We start from the raw sequence: 20,838 nt of genomic DNA, 5'->3' as shown, positions 1-20,838 counted from the left end.
GGAGCTACCAGACCTTAAGACGATTGATGCATTTTTTGTGTTGTGGTTTTAGGGCGCAAAACTGCTACGGTCATTAGAGCCCGGTCTATGACGTAGGAAAAGGTAAAAAAAACGAAACTGGAAACCAGCAGCAATGGGAGCGAAACTCAAAAGTGCGGAAACCAAAATCAGGAGGAATGCTTAAAAAACCACTACGGAAGGGGGGCTGTTTGTCCCCAAAAAGAGCTTCGAATGACTGACGGTCATCTCACTGGCACTAATAAACTCGAGAACGCGATCGGCTGAGCGCGTGTCATCTGCTAAAATGGAAGATATATCAGGCGACAGCTGTAGACGGGCGTGTAACGGAGTAAAATAGGGGCACTCAATTAAAAGGTGTCTTACCGTCCACAGTTGAGAGCAGTGGGGACAGAGTGGGGGAGGATCACCACTTAAAAGATGTCGATGGCTAAAAAAGAGTGCCCTATCCGGAGTTTAGTTAAAATTACCTCCTCCCTACGACGAGTTCGAGAGGAAGAGGTCCAAGCGCAGGGAAGAGCTTTAACGTCCCGCAATTTATTATTGGGAAGTGCCGACCAGTGTGCGTGCCATAGAAGAGCAACACGACGACATAAAACACTCCGTAGATCGGCGAAGGGAATCATGCAAAAAGCAGGCTGAAGAAGAGAGACTGCAGCCTTGGCCGCTATATCGGCCGCCTCATTTCCACAGATGCCAACATGTCCTGGGATCCAGAGGAACGCCACAGAGACGCCCCCCCCCCCCCCCCCCCCAGGTGGAGCAAGTGGAGGCAGTCCTGAATCCGGTGGACCAGAGGGTGGACAGGGTAGAGAGCTTGGAGACTGAGGAGAGAGCTGAGCGAATCTGAGCAGATAACATACTGTATCCGCTGATGGCGACGGATGTATTGGACAGCCTGGAGGAGATTAATGCTTGATACGAGAAGTCGCTGCCCGGTGGGGACAGACAGGTTCTGGCACAGAGCTCACTTCTGATGAAATGGTAGAGGGAATCAGACCTTCCAAAAAAGCCTGTCAAAGTCATTTCGTCGAGCGTCACGAGAGCTAAACATTCGTCGCTCAACAGTTCACGGGGTGCTACTGAAAGACTTCGCTTGCACTCTTACGTAGTTCAAATTGTGAAAGGATTGAATCTGAACGACTTGCAGCGTCGCCACGAATGTGCTACTCAAATGTTGGACTGTATCGGGCAAAACCTCAACTATCTAGAAAATGTAGTCGCTGACGAAGTAATCTTCCACACATGTCGGAAGGTTAATTGGCACAGCATTCATATATGGGGTTCGCAAAAAAAGCCCGCAGTTTTCGGTACTATGGCAGGCAGTGAAACGGAATATTTGGTGCACGCTACTGAAAGACAGCAAAGTTTGACCATTTTTATTCATCGAACAAACAGATGAACCGTTTATCTAGACATTCTTGAGCACTTTGCTGTCCATCATATTCACCTGCAGCCACATGTGATCTTCCAGCAAGATGCTGCACCACTGCACTGATATTTGCAGGTTCATGACTTCCTGCATCGAAAATTTTCACAGCGATGGGGAGGCCACGATGGACCAACTAAGTGCCACCGCAATCTCAGGACGTAACCCCCTTTGAATATCTTCATGTATGATTATGTGAAAGACACGTTTGTATGCCTCGCTTGCACGTGATCTTTCTTATCTCTTGAGAAGAACTGTGGATACAATAGCCTCCATCATCCCAAACATGCTTTTAAGCAAATAGTTTGAGACAGAATTTTATGCGCTACGGAATAAGCTCATGGAGAACAGAGTTAATTTTCTGTATAGAACTTCCTGAGTCACTTAGCATGATGCAGCAATTTTTTTTTTACATGTGTCGACGGTAGAATGAGAACTGCTACCTCACTTTTCATTCAGTATAATCGCCTTTTCTATCCTCCGATGGGATTTTTCTGCCGGATCCCTTTTCTCTGCTGCAACAGGGCACGTTACTCATGTAACAACAACTTTATGAGTCAGTAAAATTTTGATGGATTACTTATGTGAAATTTAAATGAAGTAAAACAAATTTTCCATCTCAGACCGGATTTTATCTGCACAGATATTTTGTATGTGCTTCATTACTACGACTTGGCGTTCCCAGAACACTTAACGGAGACGCTTTTCAGCATATTTCTCTGTGCTATATCACTTTATGAACTATGTTTCCGCCTCACACCGGATTTTGAGTGTTGTACATGTGCAAGTAGGGTAACTTTGAACCTATTTCTGAAACAGATAAAGATATCGAGAAAATTTTCAAAGGTTGTTCGATATTGCGCTATTTACTGTGCATAGCGGGCTTTTATTCCGTGGCTAGGTTTGTTACTAAGAAATGGAAGTAAAGTTTTTTGGCCCATTAACTAAAATGTGCCTCCACAAGACCCTTAACGCCCACTGTAGACCAAGTCTAATACGAGAACAACACATTTGCACCATTTGGCTAAGCATGACGGAGTGCGTAACAATATTTCGACATTGTAATGTAAGATAGTGACTAAGACGATCCTTCTGTTGGATACACAAATGGTCCTTAGCGCAAGAGCCATCCAAAACACTGTCAACAATAGAACCCGATATGAGGCCCGAAAGAATCCCGTTTTTATGCGCTGCGTTATAGAATAAAAGAAACTTTTACACCTGCATAACATCGAATAGGGCGCCCGCGAGGACGCAGAAGTGCCGCAACACGACGTGGCGTGGACTCTACTAATGTCTGAAGTAGAGCTGGAGGGAAGTGTCACCATGAGTCCTCTAGGGCTGTCAGTCCATGCGAGTACGACGGGGTGGAGATCTCTACTGAACAGGACGTTGCAAGGTATCCCAGATATGCTCAGTTTTCATGTCTGGGGCGTTTGGTGGCCAGCGGAAGTGTTTAAACTCAGAAGAGTTTTCCTGGAGTCACTCTGTAGTAATTATGGACGTGTGGGGTGTCGCATTTTCCTGCTGGAATTGCCCGAGTCCGTCGGAATGCACAATGGGCATAAATGGACGCAGGTGATCAGACGGGATGCTCACGTATGTGTCACTTGTCATAGTTGTATCTAAACGTATCAGGGGTCCCATATCCCTCCAGCTGCACACGGCCCACACTATTAAAATCTCCACTATCTTAACAGCCCCCTATTGACATGCAGGGTCCATGGATTCGTGATTATGTCTTCATACCCGTACACTTCCATCCACTCCATACAATTTGAAACGAAGCTCATCCGGCCAGGCAATATGTTTCCAGTCATCAACAGTCCAAGGTTGGTGTTGACGGGCCCATGCGAGGCCAGAAGCTTTGTGTCATGACTTCATCAAGGGTACACGAGTGGGTATTCGACTCTGAAAGCCCGTATCGACGATGTCTCGTTAAATGGTTCGCATTAACTCAATGAGCAAGGCACGCTCGTAATTCGATTTGAAGAAGGCTATCACTCAAAAGTAAAGATGTCAATTATAGCCCTCACCTCACTCCCTTTCGTACGTCCAGAAGAGGACTATAGATCACTGAGGAAAAATTATCTTCAAGCACAATATTGTGCATAAAATGGGATAGAACTCGGCGGTACACCAGAAGCAAACTATTAACAATTTTAATGCTGCACGTCTAGAGAATTTGCAAATCATTTCTATATTGTACCTGAGCGAACTTTTGCTGCAGTTTAAAGAGCAGATATACGTCATTGCTCTGATCGTTGCAATGGACGAAAAGGAATAAGCGTTGTTTGATTCTCGTAATAAAAGCATTTGAGAGAACGAATCCTGAGATTATCAAAAATATTGTTGAGTAACATGTGTGGTAACTGAACAAACAGGATTCGCAGAGAAACCCAAAAAGGGGGACCACCATTCGAAAGCTCATCAGGTAAGAAAATTAATGCTCCGGACTACCGACCTATAGAGAACAGATCAGTCACTGTGCAACGCAGATTGCGAAAGGAATATGTTTACAACAGAAGGATTGAGAATATGGAGCTGGAAAGAAACTGAGGATTCTGATGTGGATGAAGAATGTCATCGCCGTTGCCAAGTTTGCTAAAGCGGGAGAAGACCTGCAAGTCGCAACATTCAACTGCAAGAGCAGACCGCAGATTTGTTCAGCTGCTCTTTGTTTCTACCGTAGAAACATCACAGGACGTCAGCATTAACCGACATTTTGGTAAACTAGATTAGGAAGTATCCCTCTACCTGTTCTGTAACAGATGTATGATGCACGATGTACATACCTGGAAACTCCGATTTAGCCTTCACACAAAGTTAAGAAAGACTTTCAGGATCTGTTGATTTAAATCCATTTATTGTTATTGAAATATTAAGGAATACTTCATGAAATCACATTCAAAACGATAAGACATGAGGAAGGTGTTGGAGGAGGTGCGCAGTGAAGAGTGTCCGACATAGAACATTAAACTCTCAGAACCTCCGGACCTCGATTTAATTACTGCAGATAATTGGCAAGATTGAGAATTTCTACAAATGGCTCGCGGGCCGAATTGTCCAAGGTCCTTTGAACTGCCTCCACTCCAGTGCCCTCAGCCACTGAACTATGTGGCCTGGTTTCACTAAGTGCAACAAATTTTCACTGCCAGCCAAGTTAGGATGGCTACGGGGTCTTTCTTCTACTGGTGGAAGTGTACTGTGGTTCGGCGTCCGAGTTAACAAAAGTGACGGGAGACGTGATAACCAGCCCAGCCGGTCGCAGGTCTTAGACTGAGCACTAAGTGATCACAAATAGCGCAGGGCTGCCGCCATTTTCGATGTTTAGTACAAGCTTCCGGTACTTGGCAGTCACCATGAACCGTGCAGCTCACGTTAGTTATGACACTAAACAGTAATATGATTCGTATTTCCTGTCCTGATTCCTTAGTGATGTTTCCTCTACCATCTCGATCGTTAAGCGTGATTGAGCTTTCCATGTTTCCGAGATAAATAAGCTTGTGCCGTCCTCTGTGGACTCCACTGAACGTAAATATCTTTGCTATTATCTCCACCGTAACTCTCCTTTTGCACTCACTCAAAGGACCTAGAGGAATTATTTCCCTCTTGCCAATAATCCTATTTCCAGCAATTTGCCTTGATTTGTAGCAAAACGTTTCCTGCACCAGGTTTGTGTTAATTCTATGCGTGGTGTAAATGTTTATGGAACAATATATTCGCGTTTTTACCAAATCTGTGTGACTCCTTGTCTGTAGCATCCCGTTGCCTCATATAAGGTTCAACTTAGCTATATGAAATCCCTGCTACAAAATGTTGAGTCCGGTGCCATCACGGTCGAAATACAGTGCATTAGCAAATGAGGTATGTTCCAGCTAATAGGAATCAGGAGCAGACAATCCAATGAATACTACGCCATTTCTTGTATCATTCGATTATCTTCCAACAGCCAGAAAGTAGTAATGTCTACACACTCCTGAAATCTGATGATATTTTGACTATTTCATCTTGCACACAAGGTGGAACAATTGTCATGCTTGGTTCTCCCAAGGATATCAATTCTATGGGAATACCGTATATTCCACGGGCCTAGTGTACACTTGCGTTTCAGTGCTCTCTCATATTGTTCTTGCGGTGCTACTTGTCTTCCCAAGTTCAGCTACTTCTTCCTCTTCTGTAATATTGCCTAATTTCGTTTCCCTTATGTAGCCCCCACAGTGTGGTGACATCTAATTTCTTTATACTCTTAATAGAATATCACGTCTCGAAAACTCCATAGAATACATGAGCCAATACTTTATGTGCACGTTAATAGCTTTCTTCACAGTGCTCGAATGATCTTCACCTCGACAAACCCTAACATTGAAAGGAAACTGCCAAATGCATTTAAAGTATGAGAAACAACTTACATTTTGTGTGTTTCATGCAGGGCCTACCAAATATTCCAAGCATGTTAGTATGATGATGCATCTCCAAAGACAATTACTAGTATCCGCATAATTTTCACACTGAACTGATGTGTATGTGGTCCGACGCTTCACAATATGTACGAATGTTTTGTGGAACTGCCATTATAACTCAGCTGGGTGAACGGCAGTACAGTTCACTCTTACGTGTAAGACGTGAGTCGTAAACCTGGTAGTAAAAATCTGACGTCAGCGTCAAGAGTGGGGTGACAGTCACCCTATTCGCCTGAAGATTACGACCTCTGAAGTTTCAGATGGCACGCTGGGAGTGAGTTGAGACACTGCTTTCTGGCTGCTTCTGAACTGCGTCCAGATTAAACCTCGCAATACACGCCCTTAACGCTGAGTTTAAAGGCAACACGCGCTACAACAGTCGACAGAACTGCAACTAATACGGATGATGATCCTGACGTTTTAATCATCGCCCCGAAAATGTAAAACTACCTAATTAATTTCTGTTCTTTTGCAGGTAGACGTCTACAGTCCTTAAACACACTGAAGTCCCCGTGCCACAGTATCGTAGCGAGCTGCTAGGGTAAACAAATTAACGCACCCCATAAGTAAAGTTGGGTATCTTTCAGTAATTCGTTTCTTGCATCTGAAGGTTTTTTTTTGTGGTTTTAGGGCGCACAACTTCAATGGTCATTAGCGCCCAGACTACGTTAGGAATGCACCGCGAGGCACAAGTTTAAAACAGCAACTAAAAGGGAAAACACGATAAAAGACAGACTAACAGGCATAGGATTAAAAAAAAGCAGCATAATCAAATGTCCTTAGAGAGGTTGGTCAAGTTGACAAAACGAAGAACGCGAGCAGCTGCTCGGGGGTCATCCGCTAAAATGGCATCTAGACTACATGGCAGGCAAAGATCAAGACGCAGTGTGTTAAAATCCGGACAGGACGTTAAAATGTGGCGGACCGTCAGCAATTGCCCACATGGGCAGAACGGCGCCGGCGCAGCCGTCAGCAGATGGCGATGGCTGAACCGGCAGTGTCCAATTCGTAACCAGGCCAAAACGACCTCCTCCCGCCGAGAAGGGCGGGAGGAGGACGTCCAAGCCGCGGGAAGAGGTTTCAAGGCCCGAAGCTTGTTGTCCGTAAGTGCAGGCCAATCGGCATGCCACAGCGATAAAATGCACCGACAAATGACCCTGCTACAATCTGACGAAGGGACACAACAAGAAGCTGTCCGAGGCTGGAGGACCGCAGCCTTGGCCGCGCCATCTGCAGCTTCGTTCCCAGGGATACCGACATGGCCAGGAACCCACATAAAGCTAACCGGAGAACCGACGTCCACCAGCTGCTGAAGAGAGCGTTGGATCCGGTGCACGAAAGGGTGAACCGGATACGGATCACTGAGGCTCTGGATGGCGCTCAGGGAATCGGAGCAGATGGCATAAGCAGAATGTCGGTGGCGGCAGATGTAAAGAACAGCCTGATAGAGGGCAAAGAGCTCAGCTGTGAAGACCGAACAATGGCCATGGAGCCGGTATTTGAAACTGTGCCCCGACAATAAAAGAACACCCGACCCTGTCATTGGTCTTAGAGCCATCTGTATAAATGAAGGTCATATTGATGAACTTCGAACGAAGTTCGACAAAACGGGAGTGGTGACCGAACCGGGGGTAACCTCCTTTGGGAGCGAGCTGAGGTCAAGGTGAACGCGAGCCTGGAGCCAAGGTGGCGTGTGGCTCTCGCCCACTCGAAAGGTTGCAGGGAGTGAAAAATTAAGGTGTTGAAGGAGGCGACGAAAGCGAACTCCAGGGGGTAGCAGGGCAGAGACATACAACCCGTATTGACGGTCGAGAGAGTCGTCAAAAAAGGAATGATAAGACGGGTGGTCGGGCATTGACAGTAGCCGACAGGCATACCGACAAAGCAGTATATCGCGCCGGTAGGTGAGTGGCAATTCACCAGCGTCAGCATGAAGACTCTCGACGGGACTAGTATAAAACGCTTCGATCGCAAGACGTAAACCCCGATGTTGTATGGAGTTGAGGCGACGTAAGATGGATGGCCGTGCAGAGGAGTATACGAAGCTCCCATAATCCAGCTTGGAGCGGACGATCGACCGATACAGACGAAGTAGGACAGTTCGATCCGCTCCCCACGACATACCACTGAGAACACGGAGGACATTTAGAGAACGGGTACAACGGGCAGCCAAATATGACATGTGGAGACCACCTAAGTTTCCTATCAAATGTAAGACCTAAAAATTTTGTTGTCTCCACGAATGGGAGAGCAACGGGACCGAGTCGTAAGGACGGTGGGAGAAACTCTTTGTAGCGCCAGAAGTTAATACAGACCGTCTTCTCGGCAGAAAAACTGAAGCCATTGGCGACACTCCAGGAGTAAAGACAGTCAAGACAACACTGAAAACAGCGCTCCAGGAAACATGTACGCTGCGCGCTGCAATAGATGGTAAAATCGTCCACGAAAAGTGAGCCTGATACATCAGCTGGGATGCAATTCATTATTGGATTGATCGCTATGGCGAAGAGAGCGACGCTCAAAACTGAGCCCTGCGGCAGCCCATTCTCCTGGCGAAAGGTGTCTGACAGGACATAACCCACACGTACCCTGAACTGTCGATACATTAAAAAGGCATGAATAAAAAGAGGGAGGTGACTGCGAAAGCCCCATGTATGCATGGTGCGGAGAATGCCCGCCCTCCAAGTTATTCATAATGAAGGTCGACAAGGTAACCAGATGATACACAGCAGAGCGGCGCCTACGAAATCCACATTGTACATTGGTAAGTAGGCGTCGAGACTCGAGCAGCCAAACCAATCGAGAGTTAACCATTCGCTCCATCACTTTACAGACACAGCTGGTAAGCGAGATGGGTCGATAACTGGAAGGCAAGTGCTTGTCCTTCCCCAGCTTAGGAATCGGGACAACAATAGACTCGCGCCAGCATGCGGGAACATGTCCCTCAATCCAGATGCGATTGTAAGTACGTAGAAGGAAACCTATACCCGCAGAAGAAAGGTTCTTCAGCATCTGAATATGAATAGAATCAGGCCCTGGAGCGGAGGACCGTGATCAGCCAAGTGCGTTTTCGAGTTCCCGCATGGTGAATGGGGCATTATAACTTTCACGATTCGAGGAGCGGAAGTTAGGTGGCCTAGCCTCCTCTGCCTGTTTGCGGGGGAGGAAGGCAGGGTGGTAATGAGCGGAGCTCGAAACCTCTGCGAAAAAGCGGCCGAAGGCATTGGAGACATCCTCAGGGGCCACAAGGACGTCATTCGCGACCGTCAAGCCAGAAACTGGTGAGTGGGCCTTAGTGCCAGATAGCCGGCGCAGGCTACCCCTGACAACAGAAGGAGTAAAACTGTTGAAGGTGTTTGTGAAAGCAGCCCAGCTGGCTTTCTTGCTTTCTTTAATAATACGACGACACTGTTCACGTAATCGTTTATAATTGATACAATTCACCACTGTAGGGTGGCGTTTAAAGGTGCGTAAAGCACGTCGACGAGCACGTAAAGCGTCTCTACATGCTGCGGTCCACCAGGGGACCTGTACGCGACGTGGAGAAGAAGTAGGGTGAGGGATGGAATATTCAGCAGCAGTGAGAATGACTTCCGTGAGGTGTGCGACCTGACGATCGCAGCTTGAAGATTTGATCCTGAAAGGTCGCCCTGGAAGAGAAGAGCCCCCAGTCTGCTTTGGAGATGTTCCAACTAGATGAGCACGGAGAGGCGGTATGCTGCAGGAGATGGATAACACACGGGAAGTGGTCGCTCGAGTATGTATCAGAAAGTGCATACCACTCAAACCGGCGTGCAAGTTGGGTAGTACATATAGAGAGGTCTAAATGGGAATAGGTGTGAGATGTGTCCGAAAGAAAAGTAGGGGCGCCAGTATTGAGGCAGACAAGATTGAGCTGGTTGAAGAGGTCTGCCAACAGGGAGCCCCTCGGGCAGGATGCTGGAGAGCGCCAAAGGGGATGGTGGACATTGAAGTCTCCAGTTAACAAAAATGGTGTAGGTAGCTGAGCAACAATTTGCATCATGTCTGCTCTGGTAACGGCAGACGACGATGGAGTGTAAACGGTACAAATGGAAAATGTAAAAGTGGGGAGAGTAATTCGGATGGCAACTGCCTGCAGGCCGGTGTGCAATGTGATGGGATCGTAGTAAATATCATCCCGGACCAGCAACATAACCCCTCCATGAGCCGGAATACCTACCACAGGAGGTAGGTCAAAACGCACAGAGGTGCAGCGTGCCAAGGCAATTAGATCGCATGGGCGTAGCTTCGTTTCCTGGAGGGCTACGGCGAGCGGACGGTGCAAGCGGAGCAGCAACTTCAAGTCCTCTCGGTTGGAGCGAATGCTGCTAATATTCCAGTGAATAAGTGCCATCGTAAGAAGAAAAGGAAGATGAAAGAAGGGGTCACCTCGAAGGCCGCTGAGGACCTGCCTTCGAGCGAGCACTGCCACCGCTATCAGTAGGCAGACAGTAATCGTCCATTGGTTCTATAGGTTCATCGGCCATCTTGGTAAGATGGCCAGGAGGGGGAGCTTCCTCTGCTGGTGAACGGCCAGATGTTCGGCTACCAGCGGTGCGGCCAGGCGAAACGGATGACGGCCTGGGGCGGCAACCGCTGGGTGGCGCAGGAGAAGAAATGCGCCGTGGCGGAGAAGGAGAACTGTGCTTCCTATGAGCCTTCTTGGCAGGTCGTTTGGTGGAAGTACTGGTCGATGGCTGAGAGGTCGAGGTACGTAGGAAGTCTGCACGGGACGGTTCCTTCTTGAAGGCCCGTGCATCTGACTTCTGGGTCTTCGTCTTAGCAGAAGCTGATGAAGGGGCTTGTGTCTGCGGGGTGATGGGAGGAAGAGGAGACGTCGACCGCGCGATCTTAGCACTGGCCGAACGGACGACCGTGGTGCTGAAGGTCAGATCTCATGTCTGGGTTGCCACCTCCCTGGTAGTCCGAGGAAAGGCGAGGACAGTACTGTATTTACCTGCTGGGAGCAGCGTGGGCTTCCTACTAGCAAATAGCTTGCGAGCAGCCGAGGTGGACACTTTCTCTTTGACCCGAATTTCTTGGATACAGCGTTCTTCCTTATAGATGGGACAGTCGCGGAAGGACGCTGCATGGTCACCCTGACAGTTCACACAACGAGGAGACGGAGGTGGACAGTCACCCTCATGGGCATCCCTGCCACAAGTGACACATTTAGCCGCATTGGAACAAGACTGGCGAGTGTGATTAAAACGCTGACACTGGTAGCAGCGCGTAGGTGTCGGGACATAGGGGCGAACAGAAATAACCTCGTAGCCCGCTTTAATGCGCGACGGCAGCTGAACACTATCAAAGGTCAAGAAAAGTGTCCGCGTCGGTACAAGGTCATTGTTGACCTTTTTTATGACCCTATGGACAGCCGTCACGCCCTGCTCAGCGAGGAAAGACAATCTCCTCGTCAGTCAATCCGTCGAGAGGTCTAGTATAGACCACACCACGAGACGACTTCAAAGTTCAGTGAGCCTCCACCCGGACAGGGAACGTGTACAGTAGTGTGGCTCGAAGCAGTTTCTGTGCCTGAAAGGCGCTCTCAGTTTCTAGTAGCAAGGTACCATTACGCAACCTTGTGCAAGACTTAACAGTACCGGCTATGGCATCTACGCCCTTCTGGATAACGAAAGGGTTGACAGAGGAAAAATCCTTTCCGTCCTCAGATCGAGAAACGACGAGGAACTGCGGGGAAGGCGGTAGTACTTTTGTCACTGGTGGCTTGTCATGTTTCCGTTTGTGGGCACAAGTCGAGAGAGAAGAAGAGAAATCCATTGCGGAGGAATCCCACATGATTGCCAGCGTCTCCGATGGCGCGCTCCTTCCTTATGGGGACCCTCTCAGAGGGCACTCCCGCCTTAGGTGAATGTTTACACCTCAGGTCACACCTCCCGAGAAACAGACGGAGGGACCAATCGGCATGGTCAGAAGGTATCAGCTCAGGCAATCACCCCTCCCTGGGCCTGGCCTTTACCAGGGGGTACGTGCATGCCTTACATGTCTACCCAAGGCGGGGAATTACGCGTTACCCCGTCACCGGCTACGCGTGCGAACGGCGAACGCGTGGGTCGGCCTTCAGGCGCGCACAGGGAGGAAGGAAGAAGAGGAAAAGGAAGAGAGAAAGGACAGACTGTCTCAAACGCCGAGGCGGAGGCAAGGAGAAGGAGGCAAGGAGGAGGAGGCAAGGAGGAGGAGGCAAGGAGGAGGAGGCAAGGAGGAGGAGGCAAGGAGGAGGAGGCAAGGAAGACAGTGAGATGGAGAAGAACAAAGAAAGGACCCAACCAAAGGAAGGAAGAAACGAGAAGTGAAAAACCAAAAAGACCACAATTACAGGTCGTGGAACCGTCCGTCTCCGGACGCAGGCGCTAACTACCCCCTTGAGGGGGATGGACTCCTTTTAGTCGCCTCTTACGAAGGCGCTAACTACCCCCTTGAGGGGGATGGACTCCTTTTAGTCGCCTCTTACGAAGGCGCTAACTACCCCCTTGAGGAGGATGGACTCCTTTTAGTCGCCTCTTACGACAGCAGGAATACCGCGGGCCTATTCTAACCCCCGAACCCGCAGGGGGGGCATCTGAAGGTGAACAACGCAGCAGCAATCACTCAGAGATGGTGGAAAGTGTGAAGGACCGCGGAATCTCAAGAAGTTGAGGTCCTGGTGCTCTAAGACCAGCGTATCAGAATGGAGGCGGTTACGAAAAACGTGAAAATCTATTAGGTATCAGTTTTCAACACCTTGCAGGACATTATGAATACGAGAAAGGTCGCTGTCCATTGTTTCGCACCCATTCAGAACGCCTACAGAGGAAGCAACGGAAATGATGCATCCATTTTAACCAATCCAGACGACTTCTTAGGAGCTTAATCAGCGTAGACTGTAGCCGAATGTCTCACTGTGACTCCAAGACAAAGGAGCAAAGCGAACAGTGGAAACGTTCGTCACTGCAGAGAAAGGCAACGATTATCATTATCGGACGAGTTCAGAACTGTTCTCTAGGCCTGGCATGATATGCTAACACAGTGCTCATAAGGGGAAAACCATCACAAAAGCGTATTACCGAAATTCCCTGAAGCGATGGTGTGACACTGTCAACACAAAAGGTCGCAGAGCAGAAAGCTGCCCCAGAGGTTCGGGTTTGCTCCACGACAACGTCCCAGCTCTTTCTGCACAAGATAGCTGCTTCTTCTTCCTATCAAATTTCGCTTTGCCCTCGCATTCTCCAACACGGAACAGTGACTTCTTTCTCTACAGTCAGGTATTCATTTCGAGAATGGCGAAGAGAGAATTTTCGAAGTTGAACCATTAGTGAACAACCAAAATGCAGTCACTTACCTCGAATGTCTCAGTCAGGTGTTCCATCGTTGGGGAAAATGTGTTGAATTGAAGGGTGGGTATGTAGATAAGAGCTAAAACAATAACCAAGCTTAATTTGCTGCTTTTGTTTTTCTTCTTCTTGGAGGAGACAAAACTGTTATCACATAGCAAGTTCTCTTTGCTGCATGCCGATCCAACTCTGTCGAATACGCGTGGGACGCTGGATATCGAGATCAATTTCTAGAGTCAGAGTGACGGCTGAACGAGTCGCACTGGGCTCCGGACAAGCTCGGCCCCTCTCAGGAGCAGAACACGGCCATTGCTATAACCTGATTTCCCAAAAATTTCGCTCTGGAGAAGAGGGGTCAAAACAAGCGAACACGTGAATGTTTATACATAGATACTCGACCGTTTCGGAAAAACACACAGTTTTAAGGGTACTGTATGTGCCCTTTAACGAAGAAGTATTTCAACCGAATCGGCGACGATGGTTAGCATTGGGGCTTCAAACTTTCGTGTCCCGTGTTCGAAACCCGATTGTTCCTTTCATTTTTGTTTTCCGTTAATCTAGCCATGTCTGTAGAAGATTACTACAGCAATTTTTTTCCACTGTAGACATAAATAACGTTGTCCTTATGCTTCTAATTGTATGTCTCCTGTAAGACTAAAAAAAAACAATACATAAGATTATTTAGAACTGTTTTCGGTGTAACCCCTGTGGTGAATCTTGATTCACGAACCAATGCAAGCATCAGTTCTCGGAAAAGTGATCCGTTATGCGTGTTTTCCCGCGAAATTATCGCCAACGCATGGAATCTTCAGCAGTGTTGATGCCCTCTCTTTCCCGAGTGAGATCCGTATGAAGAAATGACGCTGTTGCATACCTACCTTGGCACGATACTCGTGGTGTTCGGAAAGTGTCTTCAATGTTTCTACGATTGGCATCATCCAAGGGAATTCAAATCTTCCTGAAGAATGAACATAATAGATCATAGCAATTAATATAAGAAACTGCTTTAAGAACATGAGAATCTGGAAAGATTGTAACCCATGAAAATATCATACAGGACAAATTCGTGTGAACTCTTATGGGGCTTAACTGCTAAGGTCATCAGTCCCTAAGCTTACACACTACTTAAACTAAATTATCCTAAGGACAAACACACACACCCATACCCGAGGGAGGACTCGAACCTCCGCCGGGACCAGCCGCACAGTCCCTGACTGCAGCGCAGAGACCGCTCGGCTAATCCCGCGCGGCTATCATACAGGACACAAGTGCATGCAACAATCTAGACGTAGCTGTGCAATTAGTGTAACGCTGTTATTTCCCTTAACTTTATAATTAACTTTCGCGTAATAACCTACGGACTTGGGTAGATAAATGAAAAATAAAAACAATCTGGTTTCGAACACGGGACGCAAAACCGTGAAGCCGCGGAGCTAGCCTCTATCCGACAGTTTCGACTGAGATAATCGCGCCCAAAAGGTGTCTAAAGTGTGTCAAACTGACGGTGGTTTAAGCCGAAACATCTGTTAAATTCTGGCTCCTCTTCCACTGAGCGAAGTTTCCAGGGAACCGGGGCATGGCTCTTGCCGCGTTCTCCTCGTCATATGCAAACAGGCTACAGTGGCCACTCGCGAGGGCACTTTCAAGCTTCCTTTAACGAATCTCTGCAGTTGTATTCGTGCAGACAATATTCGAATACATGTTTCAAGGGAGATTCAGGGCGACAGCTTCGCAAAGTGGTGACCCCTTCAACGGAGACCTACTCATTCATATGAACCATCACTCAATGAACATTTAACATCGTGGCTAGCCATTTCAGACCAATACAGAAACCCGTTATATTTCGTTATTAGCGGAGGAGTGTTAATAGTTTTCCTAGCGCCAGTAACAACTAAACATTTTTGGATTTTTTGTTTTGCTGTAATGACAAAATACAGCCCTGTCAGTAATTTACGCACCAAAATTTTGTTTTCACTAGTACAGAAAGGGCACATTTTCTACACTTGTGTGTCCAAGCTGTAACATAAATCGGTCTTGTTTCTATTAGTTTTTTGAAACTATTTTATGATCTTTGACAAGGCATTACTTCCATCCCGCCAATGGTGGTATCACAATCACTTCTGAGATTTCGCCGATGATTAAGCTCTTCGTGCCCGGCCAACACCGATATACATCCCGTCTCAAATGGCCGAAAGAAACTATCTGGAATGCCATAACAGAGTGATTCATAGTCTGACTAGACAGGGCGTCGTCAATATTTTGTCAGAGTGTATAACCATGTCAGAAAATATCGTTTTTTTTGCCATGTAATATCGAGGGGAGATATTTGATAGTCAAATTTTGATCATTAGTTCAGTCAAAGCGTTAAGCCACTGTCAACAGTGTGCCATGTCTGTCTACGAGCCACAGCGAGGCGGTTGGGTTTTCAACGCTGGACGTAGACGCACAGACTTTTCATCACGAACTGGACACTACTGGACACTCCCTGGATGGCCACACACAAGAAAATAGAACTGACTAATTGGCATGGGTCAGCAACCTCTGCTTCTGAGGATGGTACCGTATACATTGGTTGCAAGACACAAGGAAGTAACTCTTAAGACCTCCTAGGGGAGAAATAGCGCCGCAGATCTAAGGAAATCTGCCTTCAAGACCAGAGTGAGAGTCCTGAAGTAGAAAGACTACGCGCGTGGCGAAAGGGAGGGCAGCAGTCGCGAGGTTCCGGTCTACTGCGGAAGCTGACGAACCACAGACACGCGCCGACTGTGGGGTCCGCCGCTCCAACAGCCGCGCGTCACCCACCACCGACCTGCCTCAGCGCGGTATTATTCTGATAAGGCAAATCCCAAGCAATGCGTAGCCGGAAGCAAACGGCAGAGCTGCTTCCTCGGAGGCAGCCGTCCGCCTGTTATCGCCACAGCGGTTACCTAGGCCCACAGAACTCACTCGTCTCTTGTGTCACGCTGGAACAACACACGTGGCGTTCATTTCTCTTCGGGAAATGATCTCTGAGTTACTAGACTGTGAGGCATGTACTGATTAAAAGACTAAATGGTGCACAATTAACAAATCTTAAAAGCGTTAATCGGTGGTTCATTTGACCGATGAACATTAACTTTAATTAAACCAGTTCAAACCAATATATTTGAAAGCACCTTGATTGCAGGTGGAGTCGATTCCGATCAGTTACATATGTTCTGAGAACATTGTCTTCCATACCTCTGCCATCAGAATCTCATTCTTCATACCGTTAAGAAGTTCTCAAGTACTGAGTGACCACATTTTACAAGAAATCGGTTGACTAATATCTGTCGCAGACGGACGAAGTGAATCAGTACATGATCTACGAAATAAGTCTACCGGTCTATGTTAATGCGAGAGAATATCGTGTAGTGTTCATTACTGTATTTTAGAGAGTCGAAGCTTTGCCAGAGGGTAGCTGGTACATCTACATCTACATTTATACTCCGCAAGCCACCCAACGGTGTGTGGCGGAGGGCACTTTACGTGCCACTGTCATTACCTCCCTTTCCTGTTCCAGTCGCGTATGGTCCGCGGGAAGAACGACTGTCGGAAAGCCTCCGTGCGCGCTCTAATCTCTCTAATTTTACATTCGTGATCTCCTCGGGAGGTATAAGTGGGTGGAAGCAATATATTCGATACCTCATCCAGAAACGCACCCTCTCGAAACCTGGCGAGCAAGCTATACCGCGATGCAGAGCGTCTCTCTTGCAGAGTCTGCCACTTGAGTTTATTAAACATCTCCGTAACGCTATCACGGTTACCAAATAACCCTGTGACGAAACGCGCCGCTCTTCTTTGGATCTTCTCTATCTCCTCCGTCAAACCGATCTGGTACGGATCCCACACTGATGAGCAATACTCAAGTATAGGTCGAACTCTAATGGTAGAAAAAGGCGTTTTAAGTGTAAGGGAGGAGGGGGATGAAGTTCCTGATCAACAGAACATAGCAAGCTTAAGTCATTGCCTAAATAGGAAAGTAGTTCGTTATGTCTAATGGAGTAATAGGGTTAATTATATTGACTACATACTCCTATAAGGGAAAAATTGCCTCCGTAGTCGTCAATGTCAAAATACGAAACGGCTGAGCAACGTTCATAAAGGAGATCATGCTATGAATCGCCTGAAGTTATTTATGAACATAACCATAATCTGGGTGGCCAGACGGGCTTTTAATCGCACTTCTAAAAGCAGTAAAATATGTGAACCATCTCTATCACCACTGTTGCGACGCGTTAAATGATCGGGACGCAGCTCGGCGTCTATTGATGACGTTAGAGAAAGTGGAGTGCTGGCTCTGTAATACCCTCGCTTCTTTTCATTTACGTAACCTGTAGTTGCTTTAGCTAATTGGTCAACAAGTTCATTTTCCGGTACACCTACGTGGCTCAGTGTTCAGATGAATGTTGCATGGATTCTGGAACGGTGCAGGTCACCTAATAAGTCTTTCATTTAAGTGATCTGCAAGTTTCTGGGGACACTACTAAGATATGCATTGTGAGCAGCTCATGGAGCCACTGCAGACGGCGAAGTTCTAATTACGAGAACTTTTATGCATTGCACAGCCCGTGATATGGCGACCAACTATGCTTCGTACACACGTTATGTAAAATACTTCTCGTACCCCTTGTATACGCAAAAGCATATTCAACTCCGTCGTTTGCTTTCAATAGATCTTTGTAGATGCATGTCATCTAGGTAGTTACAGAACTGAACGAAACACGCGTCTGAGAAAGATGGGTTCAGCATTTTTCTTAGGACCACAAAAGGTATCTATCCGAATCGCAGAACAGGGTACACACCACAGGGAATGCAGAGAGGGAACTAAGTACACCGGTAAGAGGTAAGTTGGAGGTCCTTGCCTAGAGCAATTGTATCCCACCTAGTCTACCCATTTTAGTTACACAGTCTGAATAGCTGGTTGTGGAACAGAGTCTAGCAACACTGATGGATAGGTACTTGACAGATTGTGACCTCATGGTTGACCAGAAGCTCTGGTGATTGACCGCGAGTGGTGGGTTAGCAGCTTCCACCAAGAAACCGTCTACGGTGCTCGTTCGTAAGGCTCCAGTTGCCAACTACACACCACTGTGGTGGTCACGATCTACTTTCGGTGCTGCAAACATCTAGGCAACTCATCCAGTAGGGGTAACAATTCAAAGTTTTATTTTTAAAAAAGCAGAAGAATTGGACAGTGTGCCACCAGGTGGTGCTGCTGAGAAATCAGAGCGTGAGATTTCCCTCGTGAAATTTGCTTTGAGCTGGCTTCAATGAAGTCCAAATATCAACGTACTATCAAATAAAAGGTCTAAAACTTTGAAAATTACCGAGATAAAATCTAGGTGTAGACAATAGTTCGTCGACGAAGGTGCTTCACGTGGTTTTTCGTGTTAGAAAACACATGCATGATTCAGGACCAAGTTATTTTCTTTATGGACTCCCTAAAGTTGGCACTCTGCTGTGTCCAATGACATCGACATGTAAAGCAGTCGAAGGTCATCCAAGTTCACAGACGATGACTGTGTGCCACTGCAGTCACGGTACCACTGATTGCGCAGACGAAGATGGTTACAATCAGAACCGATCCCTGAAGATCCCCAGTTTACTAACTTATTGGTTGCAGAGATTTTGCACAATAGGTATTGCAATCTAATTTTGTTTTCTAGAACACCACAATAATTTCACTATTACTAATCTTTACCAGGTATGAAACTCCATTTATAACAGCAATAACTTAATCAGAATCAGTCCTTCCTACCACTTTATCACTGCTGCGTTGAAAAGCCTCTTTCGCCTTATCCGGAACAATGATTCAAAAACTATAATCGTTCATGTTTTAAGCAGTTTTATAACACGGGAAAGCGAAGGAATATTTGAATTATAGAGGGATTATGGTTTAACCCGAAACAGCCTGCCGTGCTGTTCAAATTTCCTAATTGCTGAGCACAAATAAATCCAGTAGCGATCTTCCTTCGAGTTTCAGAATCGATGCAATGCAGGTAGCAGGGAATCTATTAGGCCTCTGTATGTTGGCTTTTGAATCTAATGTTAAGGGGGAGCAGGTATCACCATCCATGATACTGGTAAGAAATCGTAAAATTTATTTTACTGCTGCTGTCAACACCGAAGCAGATTTCACAGGAATTCCTATGTTTACGGGGAAGCTTAATTTACTTTAGACAGTCTAAATGCATTTTTCTATTCGAAACTAAGCAGGATACATCTGGAAAGCTGCGATATATTTAACTTAATGTATGCTGTAGAAAAAAAAAGTATGACCTTGTATCTCTCTCTCTCTCTCTCTCTCTCTCTCTCTCTCTCTCTCTCTCTCTCTCTCTCTCTCCGACACACCCCCCCCCCCACCCCCGTCTAGCTAGCCTATTCTTTCAGCAACAACCTATTCAGTTCTCTCGTTTGTTTTATTCAATGTTAATCCCATATAACACTCTAGCATAATCGGATTAAAGGAAAACCTGGGTTTGGTGCAGCGTCAAACCTATTCTGAAGTTGCAGTTTACCAAATGATGATAGCCACCAAAGAAATTTAAGTACATAAATTAGAAATTCTATAATGTCATTAACATCCAGTTTATGATCTCGTTCGTAAAGCGGTTGTTATATGAAAAATTCTGACAACGGGAACAGACCCTCGATTACTGGGATATTGAGGAAAAGCGTTCTATCCACAAGATCGGTCATGACAGAACACTCAGATGTAGGCTCTCCGTCGATTATGTCCCTAAAACATGCTAAGGTAGCCCGCCCCATTCCTGGCGGTGGGGTTCATTCTGGTCGCCAAACTGTTTCTGCATGAATAAGGAACGTAATATTAAGTTACTTGTCACCAGGCATTGGTGCAAAATCCTGAAATTAATTACAGATCTTTATTCAATTTCCCACAGAGTGACATCGTATAGAGAAGTTAAGCTTGGTAGCCACCTTTGATTCTACTACTGAGCTATGTCCCATCAGTAGAATTTCAGCATTTACCTTTCACTCCATAGTCAGCAACTCTGTTCACCCTCACACTCTCCCTCCTCCACATAAGTGATCCTTCACATAACTGCACTGCCTGACAAAAAGCAGAGCACCCAGAGGAGGAGGAGGAGGAGGAGGAGGAGGAGGAGGAGGAGGAGGAGGAGGAGGAGAAGGAGGAGGAGGAGGAAACAACTTCTGAACTTCATGGGTTGAGAGAGTATGCGGTATTATTTCTGAGATTATAGAGTGAGTCAAAGTTACAAAGAACCTGGTAATATGAGCTCACGTAGAAGTATGATTTGGCCTAGATACATGCACTAATTCGATCGGAAAGGTTGTCAAAAACATTTCACTCTTGAGCCAATCTGGCCCATAACTGTTTTAACTAGTCCCTGATATGAAGGACGCTGGCACTGAGTCGAAATCTGGACTAATGCTGCACACGTTCAATTTGAGACAGATCTGGGAATCTAACTGGCCACCGGAAAACAACAAGATTACACAGACGGTTCCTAGGGACGTGCCCCATGTGGACGAGCATTGCCCTGTTGAAAAATGGCGCCATGATTCTGTTGCA

The sequence above is a fragment of the Schistocerca americana genome, chromosome 4 (genome assembly GCF_021461395.2).
Source record: "Schistocerca americana isolate TAMUIC-IGC-003095 chromosome 4, iqSchAmer2.1, whole genome shotgun sequence".
In the NCBI taxonomy this organism is placed as follows: domain Eukaryota; kingdom Metazoa; phylum Arthropoda; class Insecta; order Orthoptera; family Acrididae; genus Schistocerca; species Schistocerca americana.
This window is presented reverse-complemented; position numbering follows the sequence as displayed.